This window comes from Danio rerio, chromosome 23 (assembly GCF_052040795.2).
Source record: "Danio rerio strain M-AB ecotype USA chromosome 23, GRCz13ab, whole genome shotgun sequence".
In the NCBI taxonomy this organism is placed as follows: Eukaryota; Metazoa; Chordata; class Actinopteri; order Cypriniformes; family Danionidae; genus Danio; species Danio rerio.
The window spans coordinates 46,973,051-46,992,500 of NC_141043.1; the positions used below are offsets into that span (position 1 = coordinate 46,973,051).

The window sequence follows — 19,450 nt, forward strand, 5'->3', positions numbered from 1 at the left end:
AACATTTCACTGCAGTTTCTGCTTTTATGTCTTTAAGTCGATTATAACCTTTGACTCTGCACTTTTTTACTCTTAAAAGCAGGAAGGGAACATTTGATGCATGTTATTACACAGCATTTATCCACTTAATGTATCTACTGTCAGGTTTTTTGGAAAGAATAATTGAAGAGTTTTATTCCAGATGGAGGCATCACATTGATATAAAGTGATTCATAAAGAAACTGCAATTCAGTTTCAAAAAGAATTACCAGAATAGTGAGGTATAAACTCACTAATTTTTTGATTAGATTTTTTTTTATTTATTTATTTTCAATCAAAAATATCATACATAAAATATCAAACAAACAAACAAACAAACAAAAAATACATTTTAACACGGTCAAAAATGGAGTGGGATGAAGCACAAGCTTATTATTTTCCCACCCCATTACCACATACTTCATTTGTCTGTTTCTTAAACTTATTTCCTCTTTTACTCATCTCTTTTTTTTTTTTTTTTTTACATTTATCCTTTTGGCATCTTTAACAAAAAATATGTTTAAATCCATTTGCACCTTTACATTTTGTAACAGACCCAAAGAAAAAAAAAGTACTACAAACAGTAAGAACTTTACCAATGAGTATTTGTTGTGGAGATGCATTGATGAGTCACACACTATATTGTTACAAAGTTCACGCGCACCCACACACACAAACACACACACACACGCACACACCGCAAACAAACAAACATACACACACACACACACACACACACACACACACACACACACACACACACACACACACACACACACACACACACACACACACACACACACACACACAGAGCGCCTTTAACATTAGCTTCCCACTCTTTTTGCACGCAAATGTGACAGGATAAAGGTTAATCTCCACTGCTGTGGGGATATCTGTTATGTTTATGTACAAAATAAACCTGATTTAACGTCCACAAACTGAAGTAAAGCTGAAGTGAATCGCTGTAATTAATTACACACGTGCACTGTTTTAAAACACTTTAAACATGTGAAACTCACTCTTGATCACATTTGATGATGATTGATGATCCTAGCGAACTGAACAGAACTTTTATTCCCGGTTGCTTTGCGCACGTCTGGTCTTGTTGACATGATTATACACGTGACTACCGGGACATGTTAAAGGGTCACGAAACACCAGAACACATGTTTTGAGCTGTTGACAGTCGTATATGTGTCCCACACTGCTATAAACACTATTAGGACACCAATATTTCACTAAAATGTGTAAACTGGTTGTTTTTGCGTTATTTCAAGCAAGTTCGTACTTCCGGTTTGAAACGAATTTTTGAAGCTGCGTCACAGACATGAGATAATAGCGTGTATTCCAGCGTGCAGACTGAGCGTCTGAGCCAGAGTGAGTCTTATTACGTCTTACAGTGTGCTGCATTAATGCATGAGTAAGGCTTGGTTCAAACCAATCAGCGCGCTCTATTGTACAACTTCATTAATATTCATTAGTGTCACAGTGTTTAGACGACAGAAACGCCATGTTGTGTTGGCAAAACAAGCGTGAAGTGTTGCTTTTATAGTTTGCTGCTGTTAAGTTTTGTTTTCATTTTCTCTCTGTGAGAGCGCAGCTGGCGTCACGTGTGGATTAACAGTGTACGCGACGCTCGACAACAATAACTTACGTGTCTAAGGAGGATTATTGTTTACCTGAGAGCTGTTCTCATCTGCAAACGCTGAGATCTGGATTCGCTTGTAGTCTCCTCTTAATAAAGACGCGGCTCTAGTTGCTGGTGATTGTCCTGTCTCTACAGATTTGGTAAGTGAGCAACCAGTGCTCTTTGTTTATTCAGTTTGCTCGTAAACTAAGTTAACTATTGCACCGAGTCACCGAGTGTAAACACGTTAGCATCACAGCCAAACTTTAACCTCGTGTAGGGTTTTTACCGCATTTAGTGACCGGAATAACACACGCGGCTTTCTGACGCTACCTGCCGTATGCATCTAAGTTTCCGGGAAATGCAGAGGTTTTTTTTCTCTCATTCGCCGTGCGGTATCAAACATTGCATGAAAAATACATGCTTAGAGCAGATCCTCGAATCAAATATCTCTTTGTCGCGAGAGACATGAATGAATTCCCTGAATGAAAGAGCCAAACTGCAGTTAAAGTCCAACATTTAATCATTTGGCAAATAATTCGACTACAGATGAACATGTAGGTTAAACACCATCACTTTCTCCTGTCTGTGTATTTTGACTCTGAAACTCGCGCGTGCCCAAATAGACACTCCCACACCCTTCCACTTTAGTTCCTCCGACACCCCCCCCTAAACAGAGCTGGACACGCCCACTTTTCTGATTTTTTCCAAAGTAGAGGTGTGAAAACACTCTGCTGAAACGAGGGGGTTTCATGGCCCTTTAATGTGCGCAGCTGTCAATCAATTTAGTGGGCGGGGCGACCCCACTCCTATGTCAAGTTGTGGTCGGTCTGAAAACCGCTCCAATTGCTCCACCGTTTTTATATTGTTAAATTAAAAAAAAGGACCGGGTATGTTTTTATTACTCCAATATGACAGTCTATACACTATATATACAAACATGTCTGTCCAAACAGCTTGAAAAGTAGATTTTTTCACCACAGGTGCCCTTTAACTTTCTTAATTCTGATTTTCCTTCTGAATTCAGAGGAAAATAAAACTAAATTTAGAGATTTAAACTCACAATTAAGAGAAAAAATATATGAATAAAATTTTAAATTTAAAACATTAACTACTAATTTTAAAAATCTTTCTTTTCATAAAAAAGTCTGCGCCAATAGCCTTGTGGTTAAGTGCGCCGACATATAGCACCAAGGTGCTCACAGAAACCCGAGTTCGATTCCCGGCTCGAGGTCTATGCCGATCCTTTCCCTCTCTCTGCTCCCAATGTTTTCCTGTCTGTCCTTTACTATCCTATCACAATCAAAGTGAAAACCCCTAAAAAAAAAAATAATTATATCTCTTAATAAAAAGTAATTTAGTAATTTTAAGAAAGTCAATTTTAGAGATGCAAGTTCAATATTTCTTAGAAAAACTCAGAATTCAGAAGGAAAAATCTAAATTAAGAGATTCAGAGATGCTGCACTCTATAAAATTGATGCTTTTTTCCTCTTAAAAACAGTGAAAAAATGTGTTTTATTACGACACACACTTTTCCCTCCCGTTGATGCATCTTCAGTCAGGTTAAAATTTTTGGAAAGAAATTAATCGTGAGTTGCAGGTGACTCTGTGTCCGGCGGGAGTGCGTGTGTGTTATTAGCGGTGGAATAAAGTGTCCGGGGTGAGAAATAGAGCCGTGAGGTGCAGCTCTGGGTCTGAGATAAGTGTGTTATCAGGCCGCTCTGCCTCAGGAAAGCTTTTGTCATCATTACACACAGAAAAAGGAGACTCGGTTACACAACAACATCACTACAGGTCGCCCTGGCAACGAGAAGTAATTGGACGGAACATTCAGCAGGGGGCGGGACAAGCTAAAAAATGTATTCTGATTGGCTTGTAAGCATGCAAAGGTGTGCAGTTATTTGCAGATAAACACACAGCTAAAGTAGTTCCGTCAGGTTTTGAGTGCGTTAGAGCTCCATATAACTGCGATGAATGACCTGAGTTATTTCACAGCCAGAACAGTCACAAAACACATCAAAACACAACTGAAGACTTTGGAGGAGATGTAGAAGAAATTAGTGCTACACACAGAAACAGTTTGGGGACAAAAACCCTACAAATGGCTGACATTTAAACAACAAAACATTGCATTTATTTTTTGCCCATTTGGCATATATATACACACAATGAAAGAATATTCAGTGCATCCCAGAATATTCACTTAAATGATCTGATATTAACTTCGGCTTGGATTTGATTGATAAACAGAGATTATAAGGTGTATGAACATGCGATTAAAATTTTCTTGCCTCGAGGGGTTAACATTATCTTACCAAGCAAAGCAATTCAACATTAACCTAATTATTTGGACAGAGATGATCACAAATTTAGTGTGCGTGTGAACTTCAGTGTACATACAAGACCTTATGAGGAAATCACTGAATGAAATGTGTATATAAACACTAACATAAATTTAAAACTGATGTAAACAATGTATTTAGGCATGTAGACATGGTCAAGATGATCTGCTGCAGTTCAAATCATCAGATTTCAGAATGGGGAAGAAAGGGGATTTAGGTGACTTTGAACGTGGCATGGTTGTTGCTGGCAGACGGGCTGCTCTGAGTATTTCAGAAACTGCTGATCTACGTGGATTTTCACGCACAACCATCTCTAGGGTTTACAGAGAATGGTATGAAAACGAGAAAATATCCAGTGAGCGGCAGTTCTGTGGGCACAAATGCCTTGTTGATGCCAGAGGAGAATGGCCAGACTGGTTCCAGCTGATAGAAAGGCAACAGTAACTCAAATAAGCACTCGTTACAGCTGAGGTCTGCAGAAGAGCATCTCTGAACACACAACACGTCCAACCTTGAGGCGGATGGGCTACAGCAGCAGAAGAGCACACCGGGTGCCGCTCCTGTCAGCTAAGAACAGGAAACTGAGGCTACAATTCACACAGACTCACCAAAACTGGACAATAGAAGATTGGAGAAACGTTGCCTGCTCTGATGAGTCTCCATTTCTGCTGCCACATTCGGATGGTCGGGTCAGAATTTGGCCTCAACAACATGAAAGCATGGATCATCCTGCCTTGTATCAGCGGTTCAGGCTGGTGGTGGTGGTGTAATGGTGTGAGGGAGATTTTCTTGGCACACTTTGGGTTCATTAGTACCAGTTGAGCATCAACGCCACAGCCTACCTGAGTATTGCTGCTGACCATGTCCATCCCTTTATGACCACAGTGTCTCCATCTTCTGATGGCTACTTCCAGCAGGATAACGCACCATGTCATAAAGCGTGAATCATCTCAGACTGGTTTCTTGAACATGACAATGAGTTCACTGTACTCAAATGGCCTCCACAGTCACCAGAACTCAATCCAATAGAGCACCTTTGGGATATGGTGCAACAGGAGATTCCCATCCTTGATGTGCAGCCGAATCTGCAGCAACTGCGTGATGCTATCATGTCAATATGGAGCAAAATCTCTGAGGAATATTTTCAGTATCTTGTTGAATCTTTGACACGAAGGATTAATGCAGTTCTGAAGGCAAAATAGGTTCTCCAACCCGCTACTAGTAAAGTGTAACTAAGTAGCCAGTGAGTGTATATGTATACTTGAAGTTGAGTATATAGACTTAAATATTGGTATCAGATAATGCCGCAAAGTACTTGAAATATAGTGGCATATAAGCCAAAATCAATATTGAGCATCCCTAATATTGATAAAGTGTGTATGCACAGAGTAAGTCAGAATTTTTAGACCCCTTTTGATTTTTTAAAAGTATTTCCCAAATGATGTTTGACAGAGCAAGGAAGTTTTCATAGTATGTCTGATAATATTTTTTCTTCTGAAGAAAGTTTTATTTGTTTTATTTTGTCTCGAATAAAAGCGGTTATACATTTTTTTATAACCATTTTAAGGTCAAAATTATCAGCCCCTTTAAACTATAAATTTTTTCGATAGTCTACAGAACAAACCATCATTAAACAATAACTTGCCTAATTACCCTAACCTGCCTAGTTAACCTAATTAACCTAGTTAAGCCTTTAAATGTCACTTTAAGCTGTATAGAAGTGTCTTGAAGAATATCTAGTCAAATACTGTCATAATGACAAAGATGAAATAAATCAGTTATTAGAGATGAGTCATTAAAACTATTATGATTAGAAATGTGCTGAAAAAAAATCTCTCCGTTAAACAGAAATAGGGGGAAAAAATAAATAGGGGGCTGATAATTCTGACTTCAACTTTATGTATAAATAAATATAAATAAATAAATAATTGTTATACAAATGTATTGTTATATTTTCCTAATTATGTAAATTAACTACTAAAACAATTTTTAAAAATGCTTCTCGAAATAAATGTCAACCAATGTAATTTATTAAATTAAATATAATTCAATAATAAAAGTAAACTTACTTTTTTCAAGCTAATGGCCATAGATATTTATTTTCATCTAAATAAAATAATAAAAATAAATATAAACAGCTTATTTACTTGGAAAATAGTACAACTGTAAAGAGAAGCAGACTGTAAACTCTAGTTTCAAGTCTACTTACAATTGTTTTGTCTTAAACAGTTTGGATTATTTTTCCCTGTGACGTTAAAGTAAAGCTAAAATTAAGATATAGGCAGAAACTTGATATTTAACGACAAAAAAGTGATCAAAAAGTCCCTAATGAAAACATCATTAAGCATGAGTAAGCATGAGCTCGTTCTTCATCAGACACAGAGGTGCTTTTGTTACAGTTCAAGAAAATCCCTCAAACAAAGCGGATTATCACATTATCAACGTCTGAATCTGCAGCAAAAAGACGGCTAATTTTCAATAATGAAGCCATTAGCGAAACCTCAGAGAGCGGCGGAACAATGATCCGACTCCAAGTTTCATTTCAACCGGGAGAATTAAGCGAGCTCTGGAGATCAGCGCAATTACAACAGCGCTTTTGATCCAATTCAGCTCCGCGATTCCTGCATTATTACCAGTCCAGCGGAGATTAAAAACCAGTTAAAAGACAATCGCTTGGCATAAATGAACCACTGCGTCTCTCCTCCGCCATTAGTTCGCTTAACGTTTTGCAAATGAGTTTGTGTGTAACGTTTGTCCTGCATTTCTCTGAAGGATGATTATTCTGTTGAACACGCGACGCTTGGACAAACCATCACAGTCATGTACAGGAAAATTACTCTCAGAGCTTTATGAAGACTAATAAATAATCTGTCACACAGAACGACATGACAGAACTGTAAAGAAAATGGCGGTGACTTTAAAAACACGACAGTGAAAATGTTTAACAGTAAGTTTCCTTAATATTCATTCATTTTCTTGTCGGCTTAGTCCCTTTATTAATCCGGGGTTGCCACAGCGAAATGAACCGCCAACTTATCCAGCACATTTTTACGCAGCCGGTGCCTTTCCAGCCGCAACCCATCCCTGGGAAACAAACTACGGACAATTCAGCCTACCCAATTCACCTGTACAACATGTCTTTGGACTGTGGGGAAAACCGGAGTACATAAACGCAGGGAGAACATGCAAACTCCATACAGAAACACCAACTGAGCCAAGGTTCAAACCAGCGACCTTCTTGCTGTGAGGCGACAGCACTACCTACTGCGCCACTGCGTCCCCTAGTTTACTAAATATATACAGTGAAAATACGGTAGTTCAATCAAATATGGTAGTTTACTGTTGATTTAAAATGCTATTTTTAGGGTTACTACTAGGGATGCAACAATACAGTTAATCTTAGTTTGGTTAGCTTCTGATGGCTTGACGCTTGTGTTTTTCTTTTGTTATTCTATGCTTGGCAATAGGAACAGTAAGGGGTTTATTGCAATACTCCTTTATTTTAACAACAGGAATCAGTCCAAGGCACTCGAAAAACGTGGAAAGTTTAAAAAGCTTTTTTTCACATGGCTAAATCCTTTAAAAAAACTAAAAAAATTTAAGATTTAGCCCTGTGAATAAAGGCTTTTTTAATTTTCCAAATTTTTGAGAGCTTTGGACTGATTCCAGTTGTTGTTTTGATGAATCCCTTACCGAAAGAGCACCGACCAAATATTTGAGTTACCCCCAAGCGCTTTTAGTTTGTTTTTGTCCTTTATTTTACTTAAAAACCAAGAAAAGTCACAAGTTCCTAGTGTGTTGTATGAAAAAATTAACACTAAAATCTCACAGCTGCTTGTATGTACATACTGGGGGATACACAAATGGCCTGTTTCCACTGTGTGGTACTGTACGGTACGCTTTCATGGCCGTTTCCACTGTCAAAAAGCGTACCGAACCAAACTGTACCGTACTACTTTTTCAGCAACCTTTCGAAAGGGTACCAAAAACAAGAAAGGGTACCAAATGTGGACCTACAGGCGCAGCTGAACACTGATTGGTTACAGAGATAGGTCATGAGCTTGTGGAGCTAGGCAGCATGAAAACAAAGGATCCGCCATGTTCTAATACACAGCCGAGAGATTACATGGAAATACTACATATGACCCGAGTTAAAACAAACCGTCGTTGCTTGATGAACAGACACAAAGCCAAGAAGAAAAATCTGCCATGTGCTGTTGTTGCTTTACGAGCCCGTCTAAAAGTGCGAGTGGTATTTGCTTTCTTCCGGGAGCTCGCGATTGCATCTATATTTGATATAAACTACTTGAGCTGATGATAATGTGTGCACGATTATTGAAGTGTCTCCGTCATCTGATCCATTCAATAAGAAAAGGACAAGCGCGAGAGTGAAGCACGAAAAAAAAGATGAAATTAAGAAATTATACATATATATATATATATATATATTTATATACATTCAGTGGGGATCCAAAGTTTGGGCACCCCAGGTAAAAATGTGCATTAATGTGCATAAAGAAGCCAAGGAAAGATGGATAAATATCCGAAAGGCATCAACTTACAGATTAGACACTCTTTTAATATGTCAAAAAAAAGTTAGCTTTAATTTCCATCATTTACACTTTCAAAATAACAGAAAACAAAAAAATGGCGTCTGCAAAAGTTTGGGCACCCTGCAGAGGTAATATCTTGTATTGCCCCTTTTGGAAAGTATCACAGCTTGTTGATGTTTTTTTGTAGCCAGCCAAGAGTCTTTCAATTCTTGTTTTAGGTATCTTTGCCCATTCTTCCTTACAAAAGTCTTCAAGTTCTTTGAGAATTCTGGGCTGTCTGTCACGCACTGGTCTTTTAAGGTCTATCCATAGATTTTCAATAATGTTGAGGTCAGGAGATAGTGAAGGCCATGGCAAAACCTTCAGTTTACACTTCTTGATGTAATCCACTGTGATTTTTGAGATGTGTTTAGAATCATTATCCATTTTAGGACCCATCCTTTCTTTAACTTCAGCTTTTTCACAGATGGCATCAAGTTACTATCCAAAATTTGCTAAAATTTATTGAATCCATTTCTCCTTCTACTCGTGAAATGTTCCCTGTGCCACTGGCTGCAATACAACCCCAAAGCATGATTGATCCACTTCCATGCTTAACAGTTGGACAGAGGTTCTTTTTATAAATTCTGTGCCCTTTCTTCTCCAAACTTACCTTTGCTCATTCCAGTCAAAAAGTTATATTTTAACCTCATCGGTCCACAGAACTTGTTTCCAAAATGCATCAGGCTTGTCTATATGTTCATTTGCAAAGTTCAAATGCTGTTTTTTTGTGGTGAGGACGTAGAAGAGGTTTTCTTCTGATGACTCTTCCATGAAGACCATATTTGTACAAGTATCTCTTTATAGTGGAAAAGTGTACCACAGTTCCAGTGTCTGCTTGATTTTTCTGGAGGGATTGTGCAGTGAAACATGGGATTTGACTTGCTTTTCTCACAATCCTCAAACTGTTCTGTCTGATATTTTTCTTGGTCTTCCAGATCTTGCTTTAACTTCAGCTGTTCCTGATGATTGCCATTTCTTAATTACATTCCGAACAGATGATATTGGCATCTGAATCTGATCTTGCAATCTTCTTATAGCCTTTCCTGCTTTGTGAGCGTCAACTATTTTCAGTTTCAGATTTCTAGACAACTGCTTGGAAGAACCCATGGTGCTGATTGTTGGGGTAAGTTTAGTCTGAAGTATGAGTCTGGGCATTTAAAATCTTTGAGATTGACATCACCTGGTCTTTTCAGTCGATGACTGAAAACAATCCATGACACTGTCAGGTCTCAGCTTTCCAAAAGGGGCAGTACAAGATATTAACTCTGCAGGGTGCCCAAACTTTTGCAGACGCCATTTTTTTGTTTTCTGTTATTTAGAAAGTGTAAATAATGGATATTAAAGCTAACTTTTTTGACAAATTAAAAGAGTTTCTAATCTGTAATTTGATGCCTTTTGGATATTTTTCCATCTTTCCTTGGCTTCTTTATGCACATTAATACAAATTTGTACATGGGGTGCCCAAACTTTAGATCCCCACTGTATATATATATATATACATATATATATATCCATCTAACAGTGTGCTAATGCCAGCAAACTAACGCAGGTCAGAGAGAACTGCTGTTGGCGAGTCTCAACTATGACCGGAGGATGTTCATCTTCATGAGCCTGAAGCGGCTCTCAAAACCAGAGCAAAAACTGCTGGGAGATTCAACCCTGCGGCTGCACTTTACACACACACACACACACACACACACACACACACACACACACACACACACACACACACACACACACACACACACACACACACACACACACTTGTATTCGTGGTTTATGAGGACCCTTCAATCGGTAAATTTACATAGAGATTAGAGCTGCACAATTAATCTTAAAAAGATCGTGATCTCGATTTGACCCCCTATATGATCTTAATCCAGCATGTCTATGATTCTGATAATCATATTTTAAGGTTCAGGAGAGAAGCGAAAGTGGCCACACAAGTCTTCACATTGTTTTACATACGTTGTTCAGCAACTTGGACACCTTCAAATGATGTTGACATAGACACATGCTGTATTTGTAAGATATAATTCCCCTCAAAATTGCAATTTCTGTCTTCTGTATTTACAACCGCAAAATCACACGTGACGTGAGCTTACCGTCAGCTGTTACCACAGAGAGGGCGGTCGCGCGTGCGCGCCTCTGAATGAAGCCTACTTTAGTGAACAGAACCTAGGCTGTGAATTACAGGTAACGTTAATAATGTTGTAATAACATTCAGTTTGTGGCACAGAGAGATCGTTTGGGAGCCTCGCGGGAAGTGAACCGCTCTTAGCAGTGGAAATGAAACCGAAAGTGCACACAGTGTTTCCAGATGTAGCTGACTGATTCCAGCCCCAAAAGTATCCAAAACCCTCCGAAATGCAAAAATACCCACTCAGTCTTCTGTATTCACGAAAATCACGTCAGTGACAGATTTTAAACAATTATAGATTGTAAGCATAGGTCTCAAAAACAATAATTCAATTCAATTATCATCAGCATTACACTGCAAAAAATGCTTTTCTTACTTAGATTTTTTGTCTTGTTTCTAGTCCAAATATCTAAAAGTTCTTAAATCAAGAAGCATTTACTAGACAAGCAAAACATATTTTCTTGTTTTAAGAAATAATATGCCAAAATAATCTTATCACAAATCGAAAAACAAGATTATTTTGCTTACCCCATTTGCAGATAATTTAGCTTGATTTGAGGAAAAACTTCAAAAAATCATTTTGCCATATTATTTCTTAAAGCAAGACTATATTTTTTGCTTGTCTAGAAAATGCTTCTTGATTTAAGAATTTGTAGATATTTGGACTAGATACAAGACAAAAAATCTAAGTAAGAAAAGCATTTTTTTGCAGCGTAATGACCAGGACAAATCTAAACTCTGTTCAAGTCCACCATTTCAAGTCTATACAAAATTTAGCATTTTAACCAACATTACAACTACACTCATATTCGCCTTCATTTCACATCTACAGAATCGTGGGAAAATCGTGATCTTTATTTTAGGCAAAAATAAATAAATAAATAAATAAACAAATAAATAAATAAATTAAAAAAAAATCGCGATTCTCATTTTAGCCAGAATCGTGCAGCTCTAATAGAGATCAATACTCCGATTTTGATATGATTAAGACAATACTCTGATTAAGAATTGGCCATGTAAACAGTTAATTATGATAAACTTAATCAGACTAAAGCCATAATCGATCTAAACAGAAATGGAATTAAGACATGTGGAGTAGGGTTGTAACGGTATGAATTTTTTACGGTATGATAATCGTCTAAAACAATACCACGGTTTGACGGTTTCGCGGTATACGGTATGTTACAAATGTTACAAAATAATAGAACAGTGAAGCAAATTTGACTTTATCCAAATAATATATTTTCAGTTACTATAAACAACACCACTTACAATGAACAAATAAAAAAATAAGAAAATAATAAATAATGTGTCAAAGTCCAAATAAAGTCCAAATAAACATGGTGCAAATCCTCAGTAAAAAAATAGATATAAATATTTACTATACTATAAATAGTTACATAACGAAACTAGATTCAATATGGAACATCCTTAGGTTTTATGTGCCAGCATGGATATGGTTGTCTGTGGATATGGATTTGGATATGGTTGTCTGCAATGCAGACAAACAGCTGCACCTTCATTTGCGTCTTTTGAAAACAGCAAGAGCAGCAGTTCGTCTTTGCTGTGTCACTGTTTTGTCATGTTTCTGTGCTGCTGTGCATGCAAAAGTACTTAGTATGAGAATTATTTCATGCAAAACTTTTTTTTTGCGTTTTATTTAGCCGCGCATAAATGTATGCCTATCTCTCATTCCGTGTTGTTCAAAAAGCTCAGTGTTGGTCCACAAACAAAAGCGAAACCTATGCTTATTGGTTGTGATATAGCGAGTTTGAACCAATCTGGGCATGGAGGAGGGACAATGCATCAATGTATCATGTCTGGTTTGTCTGGAGACACAGTGACGAGCGTTTCTTTGTCAAATCAGCGTTGTCAAATTTTGATGACGTAACCGCACTTATTCCGGAGCCTCTGAAAGTCCGTGTTATGTGATACAGCACTGGAAAGCTGCGATTCTCTTGTTTATGTCAATCTTTGAATTGTATGAATCGGATCAGCGGATCAAAAGTTATTAAACATTTAAGAGCAATACTTATTTTTAGCCGCGGGCGGCTGTCTCTGTCTTTAAGGGTTAAAACCGTTGATATGCAATTGTTGATGGTATGATAATCGTGCACGCTCAAATCGTGGTAGACCGTCATATCGGTATATTGTTACAACCCTAATGTGGAGTATTCCTGCTTTAGTGGCATTATTGAAATGCAGTACAGACATGTAAATACCGCAATCACACTATTACAGTCATGTAGGGCTTTGATGCATTTGATGACAGGATACAGTTGTACTGTGGTTTTACAGAGCAGAAATAAAAAAAATACATTTCTCATGTGATTGTAAACCTTTATAAGTTTCTATACTCTGTTAAACAGAAAAGAGATATTTTGAAAAATGCTAGTCGCTACAGACTTACAATAGCAGAAAAAATAAGTACTATGGAGGTCAATGGGTGCTCCCAGCATTTTTCATCTTTTTTTTTGTGTTCATCACATGAAAAGAAACTCAAATATGTTTTTAAAAAGTAAATGATGGAAGAATTGTTCATTTTTGGGTGAACTAGTTGCACTTTAAACCGTTTGAGGAGTTCAGAGTTCATGAAGATTGACGTTCAGCGCTAACACATCATTAGCTGAAACACATCCTGACAATTTCTCCAAAACGTCTAATTATTCTGCAGAAAGAGCTCCTCTAAAGAGAAACGGGCGGCGCTCAAGCTGAAAACACACTGAAAGATTAACGTGGTCGTCCTCCTTTGTGCTGTCAGGATTGTTTACCTGTGGACGCTCCATTAAAGTCTCGCACACAAAAGAAAGACGGCCAAACTTTGTGAGGTGATTAACGGCGCTGAAGTTTTAATAAAACTTTCTTCTTGTTTTCCCCCATTTATCCGTCAATAAAAGACTTACAGCCCGACGCTATTTCTCCTTGCCAGATCTTCCTTCTCTTTTTTTCCTCTGTTTTTGTAATCAGCTAATGACGAATGGGGTTTGGGGTTTTTACAGGGATCAGTCTGAACTTTCTGGAAGAGCTCAGCTGTTTAATTACTCAAAGCTGATCGTTCATTAATCGGGTTGATGCCGCTGCGTCGTTCGTTAATACTTTTGTCTTTGGCATGAATGGAAAGAATTAAGACGCTAATGGAGTAATCTCACACCAACCATATTTCACATGAACATGCAATAATAATAATACTGTGGCTCATGAGACAACAAACAGAGCAATTTATATAAAGTAAATGTAAACAAGAGCTTTCATTACCATTGACGATATTATTTACTGCTGAGGACATTATTTACTGCTAGAATAATATCAGACCTGCTTAAAGATAAAATACAAGAATAAAAAAATAATTATTATTATAATAAAAATAATAAAAGCAATAATAATAATAATAATGCAATAATTATAATAATAACAATACAAATAAAAGCAATAATAATATCAAGGATAATAGTAATAACAAATAAAATGTAAAAATATAAATAACAACATTATCAATAATAATAATAATAATAATAATAATAATAATAATAAAACAACTACTACTACTACAACTAAATAAAATAAATAATAAAATAAAAATAAATAAACAATAACAACAACATTAATAGTAATAAAAAAATATTATACTAAAACAATAACAAGGACAATAATAATAATAATAAAATAAGTTTATGTAACAACAACCACGATATTAATAATAATAATAATAATAATAACAATAATAATAATAATCATAAAAGCAATAATAATAATAATAATATCAAGAATAATAGTAATAACAAAGAAAATGTAAAAAAATAAATAACATTATCAATAATGATAATCAAAAATAATAATAACAACTACTACAACTAAATAAAATAAATAAACAACAACAACAATAATAATGATAATAAAATATACTAAAACAATAACAAGGATAATAATAACAATAATAAAAATAAATTAATGTAACAACCTCGATATCAATAATAATAACAACAACAACAACAACAACAATAACAGTAACAACAACAACCTCCTTTTATATGATACTGTTCCCTAATTCAAATCACCTTTTTTGCACATTTAATTTTGTAAATGTAAGGAAATTTGTATTTTTTTGTCCGTTATCTAAATCTAGTTTAACAGAAATACCACGCAATTAAAAAAATATATATATAATATCAGCAAAGCCTACAGTACATCCTAAAACATGAATAGTTTATTTTAAAATATTTCTTGTAAACTAAATTTGATCTAATCTAGCAATGGATCAGCATATAGAGTTCATATTTATAATTAAAATGAATGCTTTGCAATGTACCTGCAACAAAATTAAATTACCATAATAAACACTTAAAAACTGAACTGGAAAATATTTCTCTACACATTTATTTCTTTGGACCTCTCCACAAAATTAAAAGGAAAACAAATAATTCAGAGTCATATTTATCATTGCGTGGCGTGACATTTTCCAAGAAAAGAAAATTCTCATTAACACATGCATAAATAATGATATTTTTACAAACAAAACCTGTTTTTAAAGCCCTTAAAAACTGTGTTATGACATTTTCTATGGCTAGTCAAGATACACTTTCACTTAATTCAAGATTCAGGAAAACTAACAGTGCTGGTACTGCTCGATCTCAGTGCTGCATTTGACACTGCTGATCACAGCATACTTCTGGATAGGCTGGAAAACTGGGTTTTGCTTTCTGGGACGGTCCTCAAATGGTTCAGATCTTACCTTAAAGGGAGCGGTTACTATGTCAGTTTAGATGACCATAGGTTGAGACGGACACCAGTGACAAGGCTCAATTCGAGGACCTCATCTGTTCAACCATGATATGCTCCCACTGAGCCAAATAATGAGAAAGAACCAAATGTCCTGCCACAGCTATGCTGATGACACTCAGATAATACACTCAGTGCTATATAAAATGAACTTGCCTTATTTTCAGTTTTATTTGAGCTTCTCTCTCAGAGCAAAAACTAAAAATATAGTTTATTTTTATCACACAACAAAAATCAATCGACAAAAAAAAGAGAAAACATTTACCGCACCAAATCTACACTTGATGAGGCAGAACATGCAGCTTCAACAAACTTGCTAATGGAACAGCCACTGTCAGACGCTTGGCTTTAAATCACGGTGTAATTGCAAGAAGCTGCTTATATCGTGCATCTATTACAGGAGACAGCAGAGGACACGGGTTCATTTACTGTGTCTTTCTGTACAGATGAGTGTACAGATGTCATGTCAAACTCTTCATGCTCGACTGAACTGCATCTCAGAGTTAAAGCACAGAGTCTGAACAGATCAAAACACAAACTCTCTGTCCAGAATAAATAGTACACAGGATTAAAACAAACATAAGCATGTTAAAAGCTGGTGAATAGATGACAAATGCTAGATAAAAATAGGTTTTTAGCATCAAAATGCTCCTGTGTGTGGCACTGACACATCTCAATCAAAGCCTTCAGTTGTGTTTTGATGGGATTTTTGACTGTTGTAGCAGTGGAATAACTCAAATCTGTCAGCATAGTGATCCTGCCACACAGTCTAAATTGTTTGCATGTTTTCTAATGAAATAAACCAATTTAAAGTGGTTGGTGTAGTAAGGTCTTGTGTTCATGTTTAGGTGCAAGTTTAATCAAGTTGTTTATAGAAGAAGTTTGATAGTCTTGGTCTTCTTGTTAACAATAATTTGTGTGGATCCTTCATTATAAACTTGGCAAGCTGCCATATTAATAATCATCCTCTGCTTTCATTTTACTTGGAAACTAATGTGGTCGGAACCAAAGTTTACTGGACTGCCTCTCTGGTAGTCTCCCAAGTGGTGGAATTCAAAAATGCTATCTATCTCAGATGCAGAAAAGTTAATTCATACTTTTATGACCTCTAGACTGGATTACTGTAATGCTCAGTTCGCTGGTTGCCTAGCATCCACTATTAATAAACTTCAGCTAGTAAAATGCAGCTGCCAGAGTTCTTCCCAGGTCAAGAAGATTTGACTACATCACAGCAATTTTATCTTCCTTACACTGGCTGCCTGTCAAGTTTCGTATTGGTTATAAAATATTGCTTCTTACATTTAAAGCTTTAAATAATATAGCTCCTGTTTATCTAACCAACCTTCTGTCTCACTACAATCCAACTCGCGACAATCCAAGACCGCTTCTTGTGGTACCCAAAAGAGCAAATAGCCATAAAATCAGTAACATTTTTTATTGACAGAACACTATTGCCAGTTACAATAAAAAAAAGATTTGGTGAGAAGTTTCTGCATGTATTCTATATGAATCTAGAATTCAATTAAAATGTGGTTGCTGTGCGTGTCTTGGAAGCAATGCCAATTAGCTTAGGGTGCAAGTTTGTCATTTTCAATGGAGGTGCATGGCGCACACATGGGAGCGAAAATTGTGCAGTGGCTAGCAGCAGTAAGGAGATTGTATAGAAAAAAGGATGGAAGAATGTGGCCAGAGTGGCTTTTTGGTTTTTTTTCTTGTGCATCCTAGTCACTAGCTCCCCATCTGAAAGTGTTTTTAGTGCAGGGGGTAATGTAGTCAATCAACTTCATAATTTGAAATGGTTCAGTATGCATTTGAATAATGATGGTTAGTTTGGACTTGTGGGTGAAACCGGAGCACCCGGAGGAAACCCACACGAACACGGACAGAACTTGCAAACATACAGAAATACCAACTGACCCAGTGACTCCCTTGCTGTGAGGGGAACATGCTACCCACTGTCCCACCACGTCGCCATATATATTTATATATTTATATATATATATATATATATATATATATATATATGTATATGTATATATATATATATATATATATATATATATATATATATATATATATATATATATATATATATATATATATATATATATATGCCTTAATCATGTTGGTAAATTAAAATAATGTGGCTAAATTAAAAAAATACTAAATTTTCAAACTGCGTTATTAAAAAATATCCAATAATTATCGATATCGAATGATATGAAGCACAATAATGCACTATCGCTGAGCCCAGGCCCGGATTGGCTAATCGGGAGGACCAGGAGAATTCCTGGTTGGCCAGTCCATTTTTTGGCCACTCTCAGCAGTCGCACTTTTTTCATGAATTTATTTATTTGACCATAGCCTCACTCTTTTTATTCATTATTTTACCGCAGCTCTGCTCTTTTTATTTATTTTTTCACAGAAAATGATGACGTAACTATCATTCGACCCCAAACAGCTGCACCCTAGTGAATATAAAAATTCGAATAATTATTATTAATGAACATTACACCTGCTCAATGAAAATCAGATGATTCACTACATTAATAAATTTATCATAACTTGATCAGTAATCTAAAAAGGGAAGAAAAGGATTAAGCCATCAATGCAAAGTAATACTGTGGTGAAAAAAGTCTTGCAGCTAACAGTGCAATACTAATTTTTTTTTCCAAACGCACTGGTATAACAGCGCCATTGTGGTCCAGTGGTCAGCACATTGCGTTACCACGCCACCGACCCGAGTTTGAATCTCTTTTTTGTGTAAAAGACATAAAATACTGTTTGGGTTACTTGTGTAGGTGCACATATTTTATTTTTATTTTTTGTGTGACCACTGTTACAAAGGACTGGATCTCCATCAAGAATTTTGCACAGAATATATACTCAGATATTGCAGGAAAGGACATTTTAAAGAATAGTGTTGGAGATTTAGCTACCCTTTAAAGTTTTCATATTTATGAAAAACATGAAGTTCTAAAGCAGCTGTGTCCTTGAAAAAGACGCGACAGTGTTATTAGAAACTGAATTGGAAATGACTTGTTTTAATATAGTCAGTCGTGAACTGAGGTGGGTCGGTCTAAAGCTTGAAACTCCAGGCCTGAAAAGGAGTCCCACTCCAGCCCTGGCGTAGCCCTAATAGGAAAGTCCACTAAAGGAGGTAGAGCCTTCTCATTTATGGCTCCTGAACTCTGGAATAGCCCTCCTGATAATGTCTGAGGCTCAGACACTAGATTAAAGACCTATCTTTTTAGTAAAGCATACACAAAATGCATAACATAACAGTATGATGCATGCGTGTTTTCCATGCAGGTGAGCACACTGCAAGTCATTTGATAAGAATCAAGCAACCCGCTTCATACTTTGAACGGATTATACACATTTCAGTCATAGCGGTAGACTAATTAACTAAGAGCCCCCAAACACTGCAGTGCTTTTTCATTTCCTGCATGAATAAAACACTGTGATTATTCTCCTCTCCTTAATTGGTGCAAAATGTTTAGGACACACCAGTAGTAGAGTAATGGAAAACAATAATATGATGATAATGCATTGACATCTTGCATCAGCTAAAGCAGGAAATGATGGAAAACGTCATCTCTGTTTCTGTCAACATCTGGTGTAAAAAGTTTAACCCTAATGTAAACAACAATCAGTGACAGAATAAAATGTTTCTCATCACATTTTGCATTACGTTACATTAATAATGGATCCGGTAAACTGTCAATTATACATTTGCTGTATATCATATTGCAGTTTAAGGAACAGTTAAAGGAAAATGCTTGAAATGTTCCTGTAATTCTGACCCACTCCATTGTGCAAAGCCTCAAAACTCCAGCACAGTAAATCACGGTACAGTATAAGTGTGAATCATCCTCTTCCTCCCTCTCTCTTTCTCATTGCAGGTCTCTAATAAGCATTAAGAAGAGTCTGAGGAGCTTATTTGTATCGC

The 19,450-nt window shown here is 36.3% G+C and overlaps 1 protein-coding gene across 3 annotated transcripts in view; it reads right to left on the minus strand.

Annotated features, from left to right (window-relative positions):
- Positions 1-19,450, minus strand: part of ctnnbl1 (catenin, beta like 1) — a 96,227-nt gene that overhangs the window by 45,274 nt on the left and 31,503 nt on the right. The window lies entirely within an intron of this gene.